This window comes from Aythya ferina, assembly GCF_964211825.1.
Source record: "Aythya ferina genome assembly, chromosome: 18".
NCBI classification, from domain to species: Eukaryota; Metazoa; Chordata; class Aves; order Anseriformes; family Anatidae; genus Aythya; species Aythya ferina.
In genome coordinates, this window is record NC_140317.1 from 10,028,295 (window position 1) to 10,048,446 (window position 20,152).

The following is a 20,152-nucleotide window of genomic DNA, read 5'->3' on the forward strand; positions in this document are numbered from 1 at the left end:
TTCAGCACTTAGCATCATTAATTTATCAAGTCTCATTCCATTCAACTCCCACGGCTACTTTAAGCATGACAGAGCAAGGTCTTGTTTTATTATTTTTTATTTTTTACATATTTCATGTCAGGCACAACAAATGAGGCTACTCTGCAACAGCAAGACAACATTAAAAAAAAAAAGGCTTTTATCACAGCGTAATAAAAGTTTAAGTACACAAAGTATAAACACAGCTCTATGCTGCATTTATTCAGCATTTTTATTTTTATTGTAGAAGCAGCAAAACCAGCCAGCCCATTTTCCACATAAAGGGGAGGCGCATCCTCATCCCTACATTATGTAATCTAGCTATTTGCAAAGCTTATATTAAAGCATTTGGAGATGTTTTATTTTCCTGGTGATGATATTTATTAATTTTTCATCAGAAAGTCCTTTCCAAATAGAGTAAATATTGAGCCTGCCAATCCCCGATATTCTAAAATACATCGTCCTACAGAAATCAGCCCAAGTCAGTTCAGCACAATTCAGTTAAGTTATTAGCTAACACCAGACACATCAAGAGCCTTTCTTACAGTCATCTGGGCAGTTTCAAAGGTTGGAGCAAACCTGGGTTGTGACATGCCGTGTCAGATTCTCTGAACAGAGGCTATCCTGCCATATCCAGTTTTCTAAAGATTTTTCAAGTATCTGCTCTTCTAGAACTCCAAAATCACCCAAATTAATGCAAAATGTCTCCCAGTTTGTGTTTTTTAAACCATTAACATATTTTTTTTTTTAATTTGGGAAGCACAGAAGTATTGCCAAGATTGTACATTACGCAGGTGGTGGGGCTGGCTGTCAACGAACAGCAAATACCCACAGTGAAGAGACAGAAACACAATGGGTTTGGTCAAACACAGCATTTGCCTGTGCAAGTGAAGCTGCTGCGCTGCCTATCTCACAGCCCTAATTCCGATGTCGTCAGCCAGATTTTCTCTTTTCTCATTTTTCCTTTTACGTTTTACATTACAAAGAGCAGGTAAATGAAGTTTCACTCGACAAACCACTGCAAGAGCAGTAGATCTCAAATGTTCCTCCCAAAAAAACTCAAGCATCACGCACAATCGAGGGATATTAACTCGAACACGAAGTCCAGCAGCTGTGCACTGGGGGGCTGCTGAGGGGCTTGGAGACCCCAGGAGATTACAAAGCTGCCTGCTGTGGGCCTACCTGAACTACAGTTTGCTTTGCTTTGCTATTCACTCAAGTCTTTCCCTGAAAAAAAAAAAAAAAAAAAAAAAAAAAAAAAAAAAAGACATCTCTTTAATTTAACACAATTAAGTAAGAGTTTATTTTCAGCTTGCCTTGACACTGCACTAAATAACTACGTGAAAAACAACGGGATAATGTTCTTGAGTCTGTCTAATCAAAGACTGTGAATCAGGGAGGTACTTTTTAATCAAAGCTCTCTCTGTTAAGCATAGAAGTGTTGAATACACAGGCTGAAATGATGTCTGAAATATGAATACAGAATGTTTCTTAACTAAGATTCTGTGTTTAAAAAAGCTCCTCTGCAGAGAATAACATACACAATTAACTGTCTGTGTAAACCGCAGGCTAAAAGACAAAAGCTACGGGCGAAAAACACTACAAGAAAGTATTCATTATTCTAGTGTTAAAGGAAAAGAAACATTTTGTGTTAAACACCTAAAGCTTTCCATAATGTTCCTTGATAAAAACCTTGATTAACACCTATGCACGGGTTGGTTCCCCATAACGCACCCGAGAGGGCTGATTTGGGTTGGAACAATTAGTCCAAGCACACGCAGCATGAAAAAAAAATATAAAAAAAAGAAACCAACCCATATGTCTGAAGACTATGCCTTAACCCTTGGAAAAAGAAACTTTTCTGCAAATAAATGGGTGCCACATGAATATGAAATCAGTAGCTGACAATGAGATATTCCCATTGTTGGGGCCCTCTGAATCCTGAAGCACAGACATCTGCTTCCAGATCTCTGGGGTTTTGAATTATTTTTAAACTCTGAACAAAGAACACTTAGTACCACGTACTTCCAGTTTCACAGCTGGGTTATTTTAAGCAGGCAAAAAACTCATTGGAATATAACTTTCTTATTTTGAAATATTTTAGCTTGAAGTTATTAATCTGTCCCTTGAGAATTCGGAACATTTTAGAACACTTCTTTTAAATATTCAATATCTTTTAAAGCCACAATCTTCTCACATGGCCTTAAAATAAATGTCTGAAATATCACGCTGTAATAACCTAAATGGAGCCCTTATTAAGGAAGGGATTCAATTTCTTGATCAGAAATCTTTTTTCCCCTACCTTCAATCCCCTGTCCTCTGAAAAGGACAAACGCTATCCTGGTAAACATTTCCTGAGGAAACCATTTATTTTCACAGTGCTTTCTGAAGGCAAGGAGAGCTACTCACACGCTTGCTCTGCAACATGGGAGGTTGGGAAGAATTTGAGCTTAGAACGGGAATTCTGTCCCCTTCCCGGTGTGATGCAGGACTCATTTGCTTTGTGTCTAATTACTAATTTATAAAATACCTGTGCTAAGGAGCTCTTACCTCGTAGGGCCCCAGAGAGAATTGCAAGAGGTGCTGCAAGGGTGCTTGGCCAGGGATCAGGATCCTGAGTTTACAACGGGTAGGGGAGCAGCCAGGAGAGAGGAGTGGCTGGATGAATTATCTGGTAGAGCAGGGAATTATTTAAGTCACAGAGATCAAGCTGCAGGATGGGCTAAATGTCCTGACAAGTCACACGCAGCTTGTTTACAAAATCAGGCTAGGAATTGGGGAATAAGAAGGCAGCAGTAAGAAGCTTGCAGCAAGCTCACCAAGACCTGTGCTAATATTAAATGCCTGTTTTTGCATTTGCTGCTGTTTCATTACTGACTTGCTGATTGTTTCTAGGTTCTTAATGAATTCAAATTCAATTTACTCACAGTAACATCTAGCTTTAGTAAATTTTCATCTTACGTATTGACAATGAAATTAAATTCTCCTCTTTACTGTGGGATGATGAATTTTGTAGCTAAATCTCAAACTTCAATTTGAAGTACTTACAGATACTCCATCAGCCTTCACTGAATCACCCAAACAGCCAGCAAAAATTACTATGTGCCTTCTCTGTTGTTCTATATCACAAACAAATAAATGTTCTTCTTTTCTGCAGAATAATCCAATTGCTTTTAAAATATCATTAAATAACTTTTAAAGGAAATTGGAGAATACTATTGTACAGTCACAGCATCTCAGGATGTAATCGCAGAGGATTTTCTGGCTGCAGCAGGTTTATGCAAGGTCAGGACAGTGAAACATCCCAAAGGAAAACCCAGCAAAGCGAGGAAGCGCAGTTCACAAGGTGCCCTACATTGAACCATGCTGCTAAAGGACTGTTTTGCTTCAAGACAAACAATGTTTCAAGTCTGTTGGACAGTTGTTCACAATAAACTAATCTGGAGAATTAAAACATGGCGTGTATGTAACTGTCTTTTCCTATTTCCTTCTTTTTACCTCCCTCTCCTGCACAAGCTATCAGCAGAACCTCAACAAATTCATTCTGGCTGACAAAACCCGTAGCACACTGCTGTGTTCATCTGTCCCCACTCATCAAAGGAAGGCTACAAAGGAAATCCAACGGTCACTGAAAATAATAATAAAAAAATAGCAGGGTAAAATTTGTGATCATCTGAAGGAAAGGTGGCCAATAGCTCAAAACTTCTGCCAGCTAGTTAACGATGACACTTTGGCAACATCTTCTGCAGAGACAACTTCCAGCAAGAACTGAAACACCATCTGCATGTATGTGTTGAGAAGAGAAAAATGGTGATTTACATTAAAGATGAGCTCCTGGTCAGACCTTCAATGTGAGAGGAGAGTAAGGGCTCGAGAGAGAAATAAAAGGCTAAATTGCTGTGTTAAAAGCATAATTAATTAATCAAAGAGAGCAAACAAGGACTGCAGTGAACTTAAGGAAAATATAACTAATCGATGTCCAGTTAAGTAAATAGAATCAACAAGCAGATCTCACCTTACTGCACGTGACTGCCCATGCCAGCGGAGGCAGGATGTAACTTAAAAACCTACCAGCAGTGCATGGGCTCTGCTGATTTTCTTGTGCTACCTAGTCCATGAGAGATGCCCCAAAATCTCTTAAATAGGGCTACAATTTAGGAAGCTACCAAAGCACAGATGTAGTATATTCTACTGAAATACTTCAATGCTATTGTTTCTCATCAGAAAAGTTGCAGCAGAAGCTGTGGGAGCCCCATCCCTGGAAGGGGCTTTGGGCAACCGGGACTGGTGGGGGAGTCCCTGCCCACAGCAGCGGGAGGCACTGAGGGGACTGTAAGGGTCCTTCAAACCCAAAACATTTTGTTGTTCTGTGATTCATTGTCTGACAAGTCATCTTGAAGGGACTGTACAGCCTAATAATGTGCTTTGAAGAGCATTAAGGAGGCCAGTCTGTCCAATTCGTCTTAATTGAATCAGAGACAGACAGTATATGCTTTCATTTAATCAGGCCACAGATAAAGAACATCTCAACATATGGAACGCCAGTCAAGGATAAATCATTAGATAGCAGTGTAAACTTGAAAATACGTCAGGCCAAAAAACCACGCTGCATAATTCAGAAGGTTGGTGAAACATCCCTTTCCATCAAAGCATTGGTGACATGAGGAAAAAGTAAGGAAACACTTCACAAAGAGGTGGCTAAATATCTAGTAAATTTAGAAATTAAAGCATTTTGAGAAAAATGTAGTTAGTCCAAAAGTAATGCTGCTTCTTTCTTTATAGAGACATAATACAATAAGGCATAGTACTCTACCACAAACTATAGTTACAATTAAATAGATTATTCTACCCATCCATTAAGAAGATCTAATTATGGAATATCATTAGCAAGGCCCTAATTCCATTTATTTTGATTATTACCTATTAGTTTTCTCCCTTTATTGACAGACATCACTTTTAAGTTGTTATCTTTGAAGTTAGAATAACATTAACAGACTTAAACAATTTTTTTTTTTTTTAAAAACTAGCTATAACTGCATGATTTTGTACAAGGATTTGGACATCAGAGAATCAAGTTGAAACACTTTTTCCTATCTCCTTTTCTGAAATTCTATTAAATTTTTGTAACCTATGGTTTCCTGTCATTGGACTTATCGATACCTCCACCTCTCTTTAATCAGAAAGAAGTTATATAAAAAATGCAAAGCTTATAAAAAAATGATGGGAGTGACTGTGTAACGCTTTTTTAAGGTGAAGTGTTTGGTGCTCATGTGCACATTTAGCTCAACACAACTTCAGCACTGGCACAGCTCAGCACCACAGCATCCTGGCACATCCCCTGCAGGCAACGTTTCTCCAGGCTGTGGCTCTTTGAGTCTCCTACAACAGGACAGCAGGAGCACAACATTTCACATTCCCTTTCCCACTAAAACTGTATTTTTTTAATCCAATTTCACAGGTTTCACTCAGCATTATTAGCACAGCAGCAGGGTGTGCTCATTCCACTGCCACCAGGGCCGAACCTCTTTCTGCCTGCCGGAAGATGCACTGAGCACTCCTACACAATCAACGTCTTCCTAAGCACTCTCAATTTTATAGATGCAACACAGTAGATTTGTGACGCTTTAGTTTTCATTACAGTTATAATCTTACTTACTCTTTATTTTTTGTGTTAAAGAAACAGCTTCAATATCAAGTTCATAAATCAAGCGCAGTTCATTAGGCACTGAAAAGACTCCCACTGACATAAATGCAAATTCTGTGTTAATGTTAGAAATGCCTAGAAACCCACTGTTTCTGTGACCTTTTTCTAAATTTGTCTTTACCATCAAGGTTTCTGAAGCAGTATTTTGCATCCAGTACATTTTACAAAACAACTGTTAGCCTGTTCAATTCAAAGAAGCTTTCATTTGTTTATAGAATTTTCCCTTGAAAAGTGTTTTTTTCAAAACTTGTATGCTGTGCTATACTAACTTGCAGTACTGAGTTTTTTCTACCCCATATCAGTGTAAATATAATGCTTTTCAAATACACAGGTGCTATAAATACTTAATGATATGTAGTGACAATGTTTATGCACAAATAGGCATGCAACTGCATGAACAAAAGCCAGTGCAAACAGCATGTGTCTTAGTGAAATATTTTAAACCAGGTATAATACACACGTTCCCACATTTGGTGTTTGTGATTTATAAACCCCACTTCCAAAAGCTCTGAGTGCCTACTTGCAGCTCCTGCTGACTCTGATGGTGAACACAAATATTAAGGGGCATATAGATTGCACAATATCTGTGCATATATGTCAAATGTGTGTCCATGAGGAATTGCATATCCTCTTTACAGTAGGGCAAATTTTACCAAATGGTCTTCATTCAAAAAATATTGTCATGTTAAAGGTTCCCTTATCAGAAGAGAAAAAAAGATAATCTGTGTATTAAGGAGGTACTTTATTTTTAAATGCGATCATTTTGAACCACAACTTCAGGAAATGTTTAATTTTTGGAAGCCCGTATTGATTAAGATGCATTGGTCGCTTACTGCAATGACTAATAACCCAAATTCTTGGAGCGTATCCCAACAGTATTGGCAAAACAAGCAGTAATGAACCTGAGTGAATGGACTGTACTCTGACAGGAGCAGAGAGATTAAAAAAAAGTGCTGTGCAATGACAGCTAATGAGAAACAAATAAAACGGCACTTCATCCATTTTAGGACTACTTGAAAATAAACTTTTATTTTAGTAGTCTTTTTTGGCCTATTATGTCACTGAAGTGACTTAATTTAGGTATACAACGTACCTCCGACTTAATTTAGGTATACGATGTACCTCCCTGAGGTAGACCTGAGGCCTTCCGGCATCCGTCTGGGCGCAGCAGCGGTCTCCTCATTTGACCTGAAGGCTTTATTGTTACAAAATACAAAGCACTGGGAAACACTTTGATTTGATTTGAGCTTGTAAGTTCAGTAAACAGCTGCACCTTCTCACATAAGAGCAAAGGATTAGTCTGGAATGGTAGAATAGAACATTTTCTACCCCACTCGTTGCATAATGCGCTTCCAGAAAAAAGAAAAAAAAAAAAGGAAAAAAAAAAAAAAGAAAAAAAGTGAAGTGTTTTTCTATTTTGCTTAATTTTACCTCTGTGTGGCATGTTTCTAAATTAGGCATATTAAAAATAAAGCCATTTGTGTTTGACTGCAGTCTTTCATGTTATTTATTGCAAATCCCCCTTATGCAGGAATATTGAACAAAGTCTGTTGATTGCACAGCTCTTTTGGTTTTCATGAATGGTCCCAATCATGCTCTTGGCACACAAGGACACAAGTGACAGATGTTAAAACTCTGAGGGACTGAACATATCTCCTAAAAGTTACAGGACTGCTTTAATTTCTCCTTTATTTTCCACAGCCCTTTTTTATTTTCTTGCTTCCTCTCCTACAGCACTTTCCCTTGGAGGCCAGAACTGAGCCAGAGCAGTCAATTTGCCATTGGCACCTGTTCCTTCACCCTCAGCACTTCCTTGAGTTCAGACCTTCCATATCGACAGCTTCCACCTTTCCTTGGTTAATTCTTATTTCCTCTTTTATATTACCTACCACTCATATGTGTAGAAGTGTTCTATCTTAATGAAGAAGTAGTGAAATTATACATTAGTGTTGACTTAATTTAATCTCGAGATTGAGAAATGAATTTCATTCTGCAGAACAAAGTCAACAGGACAAAATGAATAAACTTTGAGGACGACCATATGAAATCTCTGCTTGTTAAAATTCTTATTTTAATTAAGTGAAGTAAAAAGCTTTTTAGTATGTTCAAAAAGCAATGCCGTAAATGTGTGGTGAGGAATGGGATTTTAGGCTCCGAGATTTAACAATACAACATGACTCATTTATTTGTAAGTAGGTCAATCTGTAGGTACTAATATAGACCTTGAAAAATAAAAGTGGATTTGAACTAAGGAAGGATTTCATAAAGCTATTTATAAGAGATATCCAGGTCTTCTGCCTGTTGTGTGCAAGGACTGAAGGGCTCAAATTACCTTTAATTAATTTCAAATTGTTTTCTCAGGAAGAAAACCATTTGAGATAATTCTAGATTTCAAGTTATTCTAGAAAAAAAATCTAGAAAACTACTGAAGAAAAATCTGTGGGAATGAAAGAAAGAACATTCTTCATAAAAATAACATGTATATACAAACTGCCTTCCTAGCACAGGTTTTATATACATTCTGATGCCTGACTGTTCCCAGCTCCCTCTAACCTCAGCTCTGCAGGAAGGCTGCTTTTTAGCCTTATTTCTGGACAAGGTGTATACGAATTTTTATAAACTACTACCTATACAAACACTCTAAAAGTAATCATTCACCTATGCTTATTTGAATTCCTATTCAACAAAATTATCACGATTTACACAGTGCTCTTCATTTCAAGTAATCGAGACTGTGCAACTATATCGTCACCCTGTTTTCCAAATCACTGTATTAGTAATGCACATTTGAAATGTGACAGTGCACATTTTTATATACTTTACAAAGATCAGAAGTAAAAACTATAAAGAAAGTGGTGCCACACTTCTATAAAGTGATATGCTAACTTTTTAAAGTAAAATAGCAACAGTCTTTTGCTGTTATTTATGTATAATACTTAGGCTTTTTTGCTTGCTTTCAAAGCTCTGAAAGTCAGACTTCTAAACATTAATGCATTGCAAAGCACCTGTAGAACCATGCATTAGGAATATCTGAAGGACAAAAGCTAGAATATTTTCAAAAGGTTTCTTTCTTTCTGAAAAAATATTTTTAAATTCATCAATGAAATTAAAGCAGATAAATATGCATCACATTCTTTTTAACCAGATTTTTTTCTTTGAAATAAGAAAAACATTATAAAAATAGGTTTTGCTAAAAAGAGATCAGAAGATTTCATTTTCAAGAAGTATCACAGTATTAATGTCAAGTTCTGATGTAATTATGCTTTTTCTATGTGTTTTTAATTAGTGTTAGTGCTAAGTGTAAGAGATGGAGAAAAGAGCTTTTAAATTCTTTTTTTTTTTTTCTTTTTTTCTTCACATTGGTCTTACCCATTCTCTGACAACACAGGGACACAGAGAAGAATAATACTGACCACATGGACTAGCAATAAGTAACTTCCAATTTGCATACTTCACAATTAGACACCCAAAAGAAATCATTGATAATAAAGCAACTAGTAAGAAAGGAAGAAGGGTTATTTGCAAACTAAATATATATAAACCATCTCAGAATAACTTTTCCAATAAATAAAAAATAAAAAAGAGAAAACCCTAAGATTCAGAAAATGCCTTTTTAAGATGTTAGATAAAAACTGATTTAAAAATTGTATCACTTCCAGTAAGCTCAGCCTTGAGTGTTGTTTTTTTGTTTGTTTTTTTTATAAACTCTTCTTAATCATTGTCCATGAAGCTAATCATTTGATATTCTGCTAGTCTTTCAATACCAATAGGGTCCAACCTAAATAGCTACCAGAATAACCAGATTTCATTTATTTTTAATTTTTTTAAGAGGAAACAAAAGTAGCCAAATCTATGCATATGCTTTTTGTAACTATTTTTATAGAGGCTTTTATCTCCCTTCTGGTCCATTCTTTGCTGGTCTGATGCTCCTGTTGCCGTAGAAACAGACCTGAAGGTAGCTCTGTTACAGATTACAACGGTTTTCCCAACACAGAGAAATTTCTTTCACGCCTTAGTTCAGCAGGTACCCTCCTCGTGGGGACAAAAAGAAAAACAAATAAATCAATCTCAGACTCTTATATCTATTAAGTTCTCATTAGCAGAATTTATGGTATGCTTTTGCTTTTACTTTATGAGCTCAGCTTATGATCGCTGGTATTTTAAGGATTAAGTTTCATTAATCACATGGGTCACACTCCTGTTTATCTGCAAGGGAATAGCTGAAATCAAATTATGAAAGGAATCATGATTGGCACAACGGTACTTCAATGGAAGCAGCAGTATTTTGCTCTTCACTGCAGATAATATGCTGTTGGTTTAAAATCCGTGTGCATAAACTTTCATCAGCATGTCACAAAAATCTGACCAATTATAAAAACAAATAATTATTTTCTGACAGTGATGTTATATAATGCACGCTCCCTGATATCACTGGCTATTTCAAGACAATCTGATCTTTTCCAAAGCCTAAAGAAAATCTATGAACTACCTGGATGTTACCCCAGTGATGGACAGCTAAGAGGAAGAGGAAATGAACAAATAACAAAAGCAAGCCCAAGCATAAAACCGAGCTTGTTTATGCAAAGCTACCCAAAAGCTTTACCAGGACCAGACAGAAAAACAGAGCTCAGCAAACAGGAGGGTGGTGGTGGCTCTCTTGCTGGTAAGGGTCAGACCCAACCTCCCCTCGCTCTCTTCCCTCTAGCCCGTGATCAAAGCACGATGATAAAAGTATCCCGCTGCCTCCTACAAAGCACAAGTGCTTCTTGTTCCCCCAGCCCCACAGGCAGCTTCCCGGAATTGTGATTTAAATTAAGAGACAGAGCCTACACCAGTTTATCTCAGAGAGCATTGGCAAATTTCTCCCAGCACCCCAAGGAAACAGCCACCAACAATTTACAAAGATAGGTATGCTCCCTGGTGACACATCCCAGAATTATTTGTAGCATATGGGATCTACAGTGCTTTTCAAAATTAGCCCACTCATTTTATTCCAAATTAAGATTTCATCTAATTTTGGTGCAAGAACTGCCACCTCAAAAACAGACAGTGCTAAAAGCGTTTGGCATTCTGCAAAATTTTCTCAGTGGTCTGTGCCTGCGTACGTTCCTCCCAGCTAATAAGTTCAGTATGCCATAATCAGGTTTTATTTTTAAACATGTGATTGTGGGGGTGGAACCTGATAGAAATGGTTATATTATATTTTACACATGATATCTCACGTAACAAAACATTATCGGTAAGCCTGACGCTTTTTCCCCCCTCTACACCCTAATATCACATCATTAATATTTACATACAGCTTAAAGATTGACACAACAAACTTTTGGAAAGGGTTTCCTTGGAAATAATTAAATTCTACTTAAATTGCACAACTAAATACCCTCTAACAATTGGACAGGGAAAATAAGGGCTGTTGGAAAAACTTCAACTTCAGTTTTGGGGATTCAAAAAAGTGTTGATTGTAAATGAGCACCCAGCAGATCGCTTAATCAGTTGTACTTACTGCCATTAAAACTGCAACCCTATCAACAAGATTTCTTTTTACTACTGGGAATAACTTTGCTGAGAGCTCTCCTTCTATAATATCACTGCCTAATAATTGTTCTCAAATGCTAACTTCTTATGAAAATCACTGATATTTTTAGATTCATCATTTATATAAATTTTCTATCTCTCAGCAGTACTTTCTCTTCAGTTATTAACTCTTTCAAGGATCATTTGTGCTATACTGTATACTGCACAGCAAAAATCAAGAAAAATGTAAACTCAATTTCTTTAATGATACAATTCTCGGCAATTGAATTGATTTGGCTGGAGAAAAATCAGAAAGATATTCTTTATAAATCCAAAGCTTTCAAAGCTGTGAATTGTCCAAACTCAGGCTATAATAAAGAACAGCTGAACTGCACCTGCCCCATGTCGCAGGTGCCAGCCCTGTGAACTGAACCACTGAAGATGCGATGGAAGATCCAGGTAAGTGTGGCTTCAGAGTTGCCATGAGGTGTAGGCAGTCACCCATCTCACATGTCCCATAAAAAGGGGAAGGAGAGGACCTGCATGGCTCTTTTCAAGAGCTCCTTTGAGAAAGTCAATCCAAGAACTACATTGGTGGAGCACAAGGAGTGGGGTTCAAGGAAGCACATGAACCAGCTGCAGGTGCCAGCAGAGTATGTGCAGACTGTACACACAATGCACACATCATCTTTTTATTTGGTTTTGGAGATTTATTTTTTTAAATTTCCCTCCCAGTCATTAAAAGGATCCTTGACTTGGGTGATCCTGTTTGAAGTGCAATTCACTGTCAGTATACTCCAATATCTGCATTTCAAAATAGCTGATTAAAAATGATTATTAAATAATTAAGAGTTTTGATAGGCAAATCTTCCCTTCAGTTAGTTTGTATGGTTTTGAGATCAAAACCACAAGTATGTACCCCAGTAGCATGAAACTTTTATTTTGCCATATGCTACTTTGGATATTCTGCGGAGATTAAGAAGTCAGAGTAATCATAAGAAATAAAATATTTGGTTTTATAATAAAAGTATTCTTCTTGTACTTTACTTTTTTTTTTTTTTTAAAGTACTTACTGCATTGAGTGTGATCTTATTTTGGTAACTAGGACTAGCTTTTGGGGAAAAGGAAGTAGGAATATAGTAAAGAATATCATATTTTGACAAAAGCTATGTTTGCATTGTAAATGTTTTATAATATCTACTAATGTCTACTGTAGACAAATTTATTCTGATTAATACAGAGATTAATACACACTAAGTTGATATCTCAACTTATACATGTACAGATTTCTATATTTTCTTTCCTTAGGGTATACAGTGCAAGATTAATAATTCTATTGCATCAGAGCTGTTTAAGAATCACAACAAAAAATTCATAAAAGCATCTCCTTAAGAAAGAGTTTTTGATATTCTGGCAGGCAGTAAACTTTGTTATTTGACAGATTTGCCTGCCTTTGTGTATCTTTTGTAATAAAGTGAGCAGATTTTTATTTTAATTAAAAAGAAAATATTTCTGGTATAAGATTGTCTATTGCCCAAAATTTGGGTTAGCAAGAAGAAAATTCTTGTTGGCTATAATATTTGTCAGTGATGCCTGTTTGTTGTTCAAGTCCCTTGCAATGTGAAACATAGATGATTGTCGCATTTCACTGCAAAAACAACCGAATGGTTAAAAGCAAATCAGAGGCAGCCTGCTGCCGTGTTTCATTATCCCTGGAAAAACGGCTGCAAAGCTTTCTGATTAAAATCCTTTTTTAACTACGTTCTACAGTAAGTCTTAATACTATGCTTTTTTGTTACTGCCTTCGTTTTCCATGACTTTTTTTTGTTTTGTTTTTATTTTTTAAATTCCCAGCAAAGACTGGTAAAGCAACTTCATCTCTCACTCTGAAACTTGGAAATATTTCTTAAAAAAACTTGGAAATATTCTGAAACTGTCTTCCTAACATATAAACAGTCTGGATATATAAATAAAGCCAGCAAAACAAAAAAATGAGCAAAGGAAAAAAAAGAATCACAAAAATCATTGAAGATTTCAGCACCTGGCACTCAACAGAAAAGGAAAAGCAAGCAGTAAGATGACTACACAGCTCAGGACAGCCCACCTACCCCCATTTAGCCCTGCTTAACACAGTAGTGTGGCTCCTGAAGGATTTCTATCACAACAGCAGCTCCCGAACTGCCTGGGGTAATACTGCCCAGCCAAGGAGCACCGCTCCAAGCCTAATGCCGACCCCAAGCCCACTGCTGGGTCATTTTCCACTAGTGCTCCCCCAGTACCTGAGCTTCAGCTTTTCTTCTAATTCTAAAACCACAGGGCTTAGAGCATGAAAAGCATAACACAGACTCACAGGACTCATCTTGCCTCTCCCCATTGTCTTAGTGCAAAATTAAACATACAGCACCATTTGGAAAAGCACCATAAGCCCCCAAACAAGGTGCCTTCGCTTTTTTAGCAACCTGCTGCAGCATTTACCCCTCATTGCCCCCAAAGCCATCACTGTTCAGTAGCCAAGGCCCCCTCCACAAGCTGCCTGCATGATCCTTCTTACATCCCAGCAGCCAGGGAAAGCAGCCAAACACCTTCAAAGACATTTAGCATTTCCTTTTTTTCCTAAATTCCCCTCTGGAAGGGCTGCAGAACTCTACAAAAAGCACTGAAAATCGGCGTTCTCACTTCTCAGCCATCCCCACACTCCCCTCAGCACCCTGGTGTGAGACGCAGGCTGCGTGCGGCCCACCAGGAGGCCTCGAGGCTCCTGGAGGAGCACCTGCAAGGAGGCCTGGCTCCTTCCTTCCCGCACTGCTGCCTTCACCATCAGCTCACACTGATCCTTCACCCCCATTTTATTACCTCACACCGTTACATGTGGAAAAAAATCTGAACTTTTAGTATTGCCCTCCCGAGTTCTTGTCAGCCCACCCTCCTGAGAATTGTGTAGTGATGTTATTGCAATATCCCAGCTACTTGTGAGCATATTCAGCTCCTGCAGCATCCCGTGGAACCTCAGTTGTTCAAATTTAGAATGATTTCCTTTGCCAAATGCGCTTAAGATAATAAAACTCCCAAATAATTTCAATATCAAGAGGTTTATCCACGTTAACATCTTTTCCATCTATGTCACCTTCACCATCCCAGAGGTCAGTTACTCTGCTGGCTGAGATGAGATGGCTTTGCTGGTTCGTTTTGCGTAAGCATAATCTTATCACTTCATTCTCTCCCAGGTGCTTAAATATTAAGAACTCACTGCAATTCGGAGTAGGAAAGTCAGATTTAATCTCCCTCAACAGTATAGTCACTTGCGTCCCTTCTCCCCCCCACCCCCCTTTTTGACTTTTTAATTTCTATTTATTTATTTAGCTTATCAACCTCCTTTGAATCCTATATTATTCCAAGTCTGAAAGGAGAATAGTACTGATACAAAGACTGCAATATGTGAGCTCTCATGCAATCTATGTTGTTTTATAGACTCACTGTTTTAAAAAGTTAATATATTCAGACAGTATTTTAAAGTACTGGGGTTTTATTTTAATTCTAATTCAGTTTGAAAACAGTCTGGTTACTACATTTCTTTAAGAAACAAAGAAAAGATTTAACACTCAATTTTAAAGTATCTTTTTTGAAAGAAATTCAATTAGTGGTCCTTTAAAGTCATCTTAGTGAAGCTAGTTACTATCGCAGTCAATTTTAGAGGTTGCTCATATATTTACAGTAGTTTACTCAAATTAAAGTATTTCATCAACAATTTAGAACAGTTTTATGAACACTAAGTAAGCTTCCAAAAATAAAAGAAAAAAAATCTGAATTGGAGATGATGCTTCGAGTAGAGCATAACAGCAGCAGGCTTGAAATACAGGAGCTGTTAAATAGTACTCAGTAGCATCACCTTCAAAGCTGGTCATGAAGAAAAGATGAATATTTTCTATTCAAACCACAGGGACATATTAGATAGTGATAAGTTCCTGCATCGTTATTTTGCTAAGACATTACAGACTTACATTTTTTTTGATTGTCTGAATTCTTGTTGATCCAACTGAAACAAAATATTGCTCCCCAGGCACCATCACTTCAGCACTTGCCACAGAGAAGACCACTTTATTCACCAATAATATTTTCCTTTTGGCACAAACCCAGCTCTTTTAACCTCTCATTTCAGCTAACCTGAGTAAAACAAAAAGGAAGGGATTTTAGGCTTCCCTCTTTTTTGCATGCACCTTTATTAAGGCACTTAATTTGAAAGTAATAATAATGACTTTTTTTCTCTGTTACAGCTATAGAGTACTGCAGAAAAAATGTTACACAAGGAGACAATATTTGTACACCACTATTTTTAGCATATTACAGGATTTTATACAGCTGCATGGTCAAAATTTACTGTCAAATACTGTATGGCAAGTAAGAAAGGCTATGAAATAAGAAAAGGGTTGTGCATAGCATAGTCTGAAAATATTTTTTTTTGTTTTCTGAATATCCAGAATTTAAAACCAAGCTTCACTGCAACTGTCCAGTACATTTGGAGAAATTCCTGACACTTCCAGTAGAGCCTTGCCTTTCCACAGGGCATTGCTGCTGCCAAAAAAACTTCACAGCTTTGACAAAAACTTCACTACATGACAGAAATCTCTTTGCACATGATTTAAAGTAATCCAATTCTCTCTTCCAAAAAAATAAAAATAAAATTAAAGATATGCTTAGCCCTCTCCCTTGTATACACATTCAGCTTCCATGGAAGTCAGAACACCACTTACAAAAGCTAAGGGTTTTCCCCCCTTTGGATCTTTGTAAACGACTAACAAACTTCACTACTCAGGAACCCTCCACATCCCTTGAGGCCTGTAGTGTAAATGCCATACCATCTCGCCTCAAGACAAATCTATAAATAAATCCTTGCCATCATGTCCTAGATACCCAGACCTCCGCAGGACGTTTGGGAATACGCACCTTCAAGTACTGCCTCCTGTGGCTGTAAAAGGCAATTTTGTTTGACTGGAAAACGTGTACATGGAAATGTTTTTTTTTATGCTAATCCTGGCTAACTGGCTGCGAGGCATCTATCTGGCTGGTAGACTTTGGGGTCTCCTTGTCAAGTAGAATAAATATGACTGATAATTATTCCAATGAAATATTTGTGAGGATTGCCTGCTCTATGTGAAAAGTGCAGTGAGTGCTAGCTTGTAACTTTTATTGAAGCAGAACAATACTCCCTGGAAGGCTCAAGCACGGAGTATGCCAAGCCATTTGTTAGCAGACCCGCACTGTCCCTTGGTTCCGACCTGCTGGCTCTGCTCTGCTCTTGCTACGAACATCATGGTATTGTGTAAGACAAAAACTGCCATCTCTCATAATAAATGTCTATCACTTGAAAAAGCTTACAGGAAAAATAAATAAATAAATAAATAGAAAACAGCACATTTCCAAGGAGATGTGTGATTGCAAAAAAAAACAGAAATTTCCTCACCTGAGAAAAACATAAGGAAGATATATTTATGCAGGTGGATATGTTTATCTTTCTCTCTCTCTCTCTCTCTTTTTTTATACATGTTTGACAAGAGAGAGACAACTGCAACCTGTGTATTGCACTGCCCTGGAAATTTTCTTACATTAACGGCAATATTGCACTCTCCTACAACTAATGGAAAGGCAAAGACACTGGAGAATTTGAATATTCAAATGAATGGTGCACTTGCACAAAACAATTTAGAAAAGGACTTTTAAAATATTTAAAAATCTGCTAAATATTATGATAAGCTCCATAGTACATTACTTTTCTGAACTAAGCTTGTACTGACTAGGATAGGAATAAGTTACTGAACTGTAAAAGGGCAGACATAATAGTCAAACATTTCAGTAAATTAAAGTATAACATTCTACAATCCTCTTTGTTTAATAGGACCCACTAATGTACCACAGTTTTAATAAAACATTTTCTGTTTGCTTTTAATCTTAAAAGCGTTTTTCAGATATCACTTCTGCGTAAATATTGAAAATGATCATTTTGCAACCCTAATACTAAAATAAGGCATTTGGTTTATATATTTAATCATGAAGGCAAAAATAAATAAATAAATAAAATCAGGAAGTACAGTCAGCAATATTAAAGACTATTAAAAATCTGCCACGTAGCAGATTCTAAAACAGGGAAGAGATTCTTGGTAAACTTAAATGGTGTCATAAATGTTCATTCTTATTTATGAACTCCAGGGAAAAACAAACTGTTAACAAAAATCAAAACCATTCAAGAATCAAGCCGTTCACTGCAGATACGGAAGAACAAGCCACAAGTGTCACCACTGAAATTTTCAAACAACAATGCATGTTTTTAAACATCTTATTTCACAACTGAGCGTTAAAACAAAACTTGTTTTGTTTTGTTCTGCTTCGTTTTTAGGACTGACCAAAGCAAATCAGCAATGGTATGAGCCATGTTGAGAGGAGGAGGAGGAGCTGGACAGGCAGAGGAGTGTGTTGCTGACTTGCTGGCCCCCTTTAGCACTAACATTTTGGCACTGATACTGGTGATGCTGCATTTCATTCAGCTTGATGGCTGCTAAGACTGCTGGGCTGAAGGTGTGTCAGCGTTAATACTGTAGGCACTATTGCCTGCTTTGGCTTTTACTGATAACGCTGCCCTTTACTGGGTTTGGTACCAACAGCAGCTGATATGTGAATGGCTCCTACCAAAGTCCAGGTGAGAGGTTCTGGAAAAGCAGCTCACGCAGCGTCAGTGCTGGCACTGCCCGGCACCTGATGCAGAAGGTGTACATGAGGTTATAAAGTCAGAGAATCACCCAAATGCCACCCCAATGAGCAGGCGTGCTTGGACCACGCCTAAAGTCATCTGCAGCGCAGGGCAGTTCAAATCCACAACTTCCAAAGTCCAAAAGACAGCTTTAATTGCCACACCTTTCAGACAGAGACAATTTCCACACATCCCTCGAACGTTTAAATAATTCAGGAGCTTTCAGAAAAGGACGGGCATGAAAAATAATCTCGGCTTCTTGTTCCTGCCTTCACAATTGTTTCTGCAGCACAGCCTGCTAAATAAAATGCACCTGCCTAATAAAATGCACCAAGAGCCTGCCTGCTACAAACACGATGAGCCGAAGCCAGGCTGCAGACCAGCTCCCTGGCTGCACCAGGCAGGGAGGCTGCACGAACGCCTGCAAACCCTGCTTTATCTTCCACGCAAGGGCTCTGACCGCTACAGTATTCTGCTAAAGTCTCTTCCTTTGACTCCTGTCAGAAAAATTGACCTTGGCTCTGTTAAGTGACTTCCTACAAAGAAGCTGTGCTCTAAACTAAAGGGAAAGAGATGCTTTGTGTACAGCTCAGAATAACCCTCAAAGCTCCCGAGGAGTGCATTGCAGCTGCAGTGGCATTTCCTATCCCCTGGTCCCTTTCACCATGCCTAATAAACCTCGGCACCATCCACATTCTTTACAGGTAATCAGTAACTGCTCCGTGCTTGGAGCCAGATTTGCTGAGTCTTATACCCTGACTTGATCTTTGGATCTCCTTCACTTCTGGTGACTACACCCGTACGCTGCAAGGCCGTTGGCACAGATGCTTTGAATCGCACTGCTGGAGCAAATGTACTTTTGGGGTATCACGAGGCTTAAACTGCGGTATGTAACCAGGGCTGCAGCAGGAGCAGCTGATGAAAGATGACGAAAATTTGAGATGAGGAGAGAGGCTAAGAGCCGAAAGTGAACAGGAGGAAAAAGATGTCTGGAGATACAGATACAGATCCATAATGGAACATTTTGTGAGAGATCAGAACAGAATATGGAAAGAGATGGAAAGGTGAAAAGAAAGGTTTCAGTTACAATTATATTTTTAATCTGATTAAGTTGATTTTAGCAATGGTATGCAGAATATTGTGAAGCTTCTTCCATTTTAAGCTGTTGCCAAAGTAGTAGTAATTGAAGCTAGGTGATCTCTGGAGAAAGACAGTTTCTTTAAAATGCAGTTGCATTTAGAACTCCTAAACAAAGGTCCTACTGTAATAATTTCAATATTTTCATGATTACAACTACTTAAATTTAGCATATCTATTTCATGACATCATACTGTAAAGTTTATGGCGTATTTGTGGACCTGTCATTAAGATAACACTACCGTTAAGCAAGCAGCATCGTTCATTTCCACAAAATAAACAATTTTTAGTGCTTCACTTCTTCTTGCTTACCTACCTGAACAATGTACAAAGGATCTAGGACTGGAGTCATGTCATGTAACTTTACAAATCTAATCTGCCTTTTGAGACAGCAGAGAAACTCTCCCTCCACTGCCATCCAGACCCAATGCCCTGGTGGGTTTTGCTGCCGTGAAGTTGCTGCATCTCTCTACTTCTGAATTCAGTTCCTCAAACCCCAAGTTTTCAAGTAGAATTTCAGAGGGCAGCAAGTTAAACCAGTTAGGAGCAGATCAATGAGAGGGGTCAGGACTCCCAGTAAGTGGGGACAGGGAAAGGGGGAAAGATAGGAAGAGAAGAAATGGGTGTTAAGGACTGCAGTGTTTCTGCCAGCAACTTCAGTCTGCTGCCACACAGCTCTTAACTTAAGCATTTCTTATGTGCCTAAATTTAGATTATGTGAAATGTGTTTAAAAAACAAGCTGTCTTAAAATACTTTCCAGTTCTTGGACATTTCCCTGTACTTGAGCTTAAAAATAAGAAAAGTTTTTAACATCTCTAATTTTCCAGAACCTCTTGCAGTTTCTACCCATATATTGTTCATTGATCTCATGTCTAGCATATTAAAACAATTCATGAGAAGCTCATTAAAACCTAGTAAGAAAAGTCTTCTGGTGTGTTTCATCAGAGGAGATAATAGCCTACAATCTAGAGCATGAATATGTTATAAGAGACAAAACAGAGCCGTTTAGAGAAAGAACACTTGGAATGTATTGTTC

General features: G+C 37.9%; 1 protein-coding gene across 2 annotated transcripts in view; it reads right to left on the reverse strand.

The window, feature by feature from the left end:
* Positions 1-20,152, reverse strand: part of PRKCA (protein kinase C alpha) — a 157,218-nt gene that overhangs the window by 77,790 nt on the left and 59,276 nt on the right. The window lies entirely within an intron of this gene.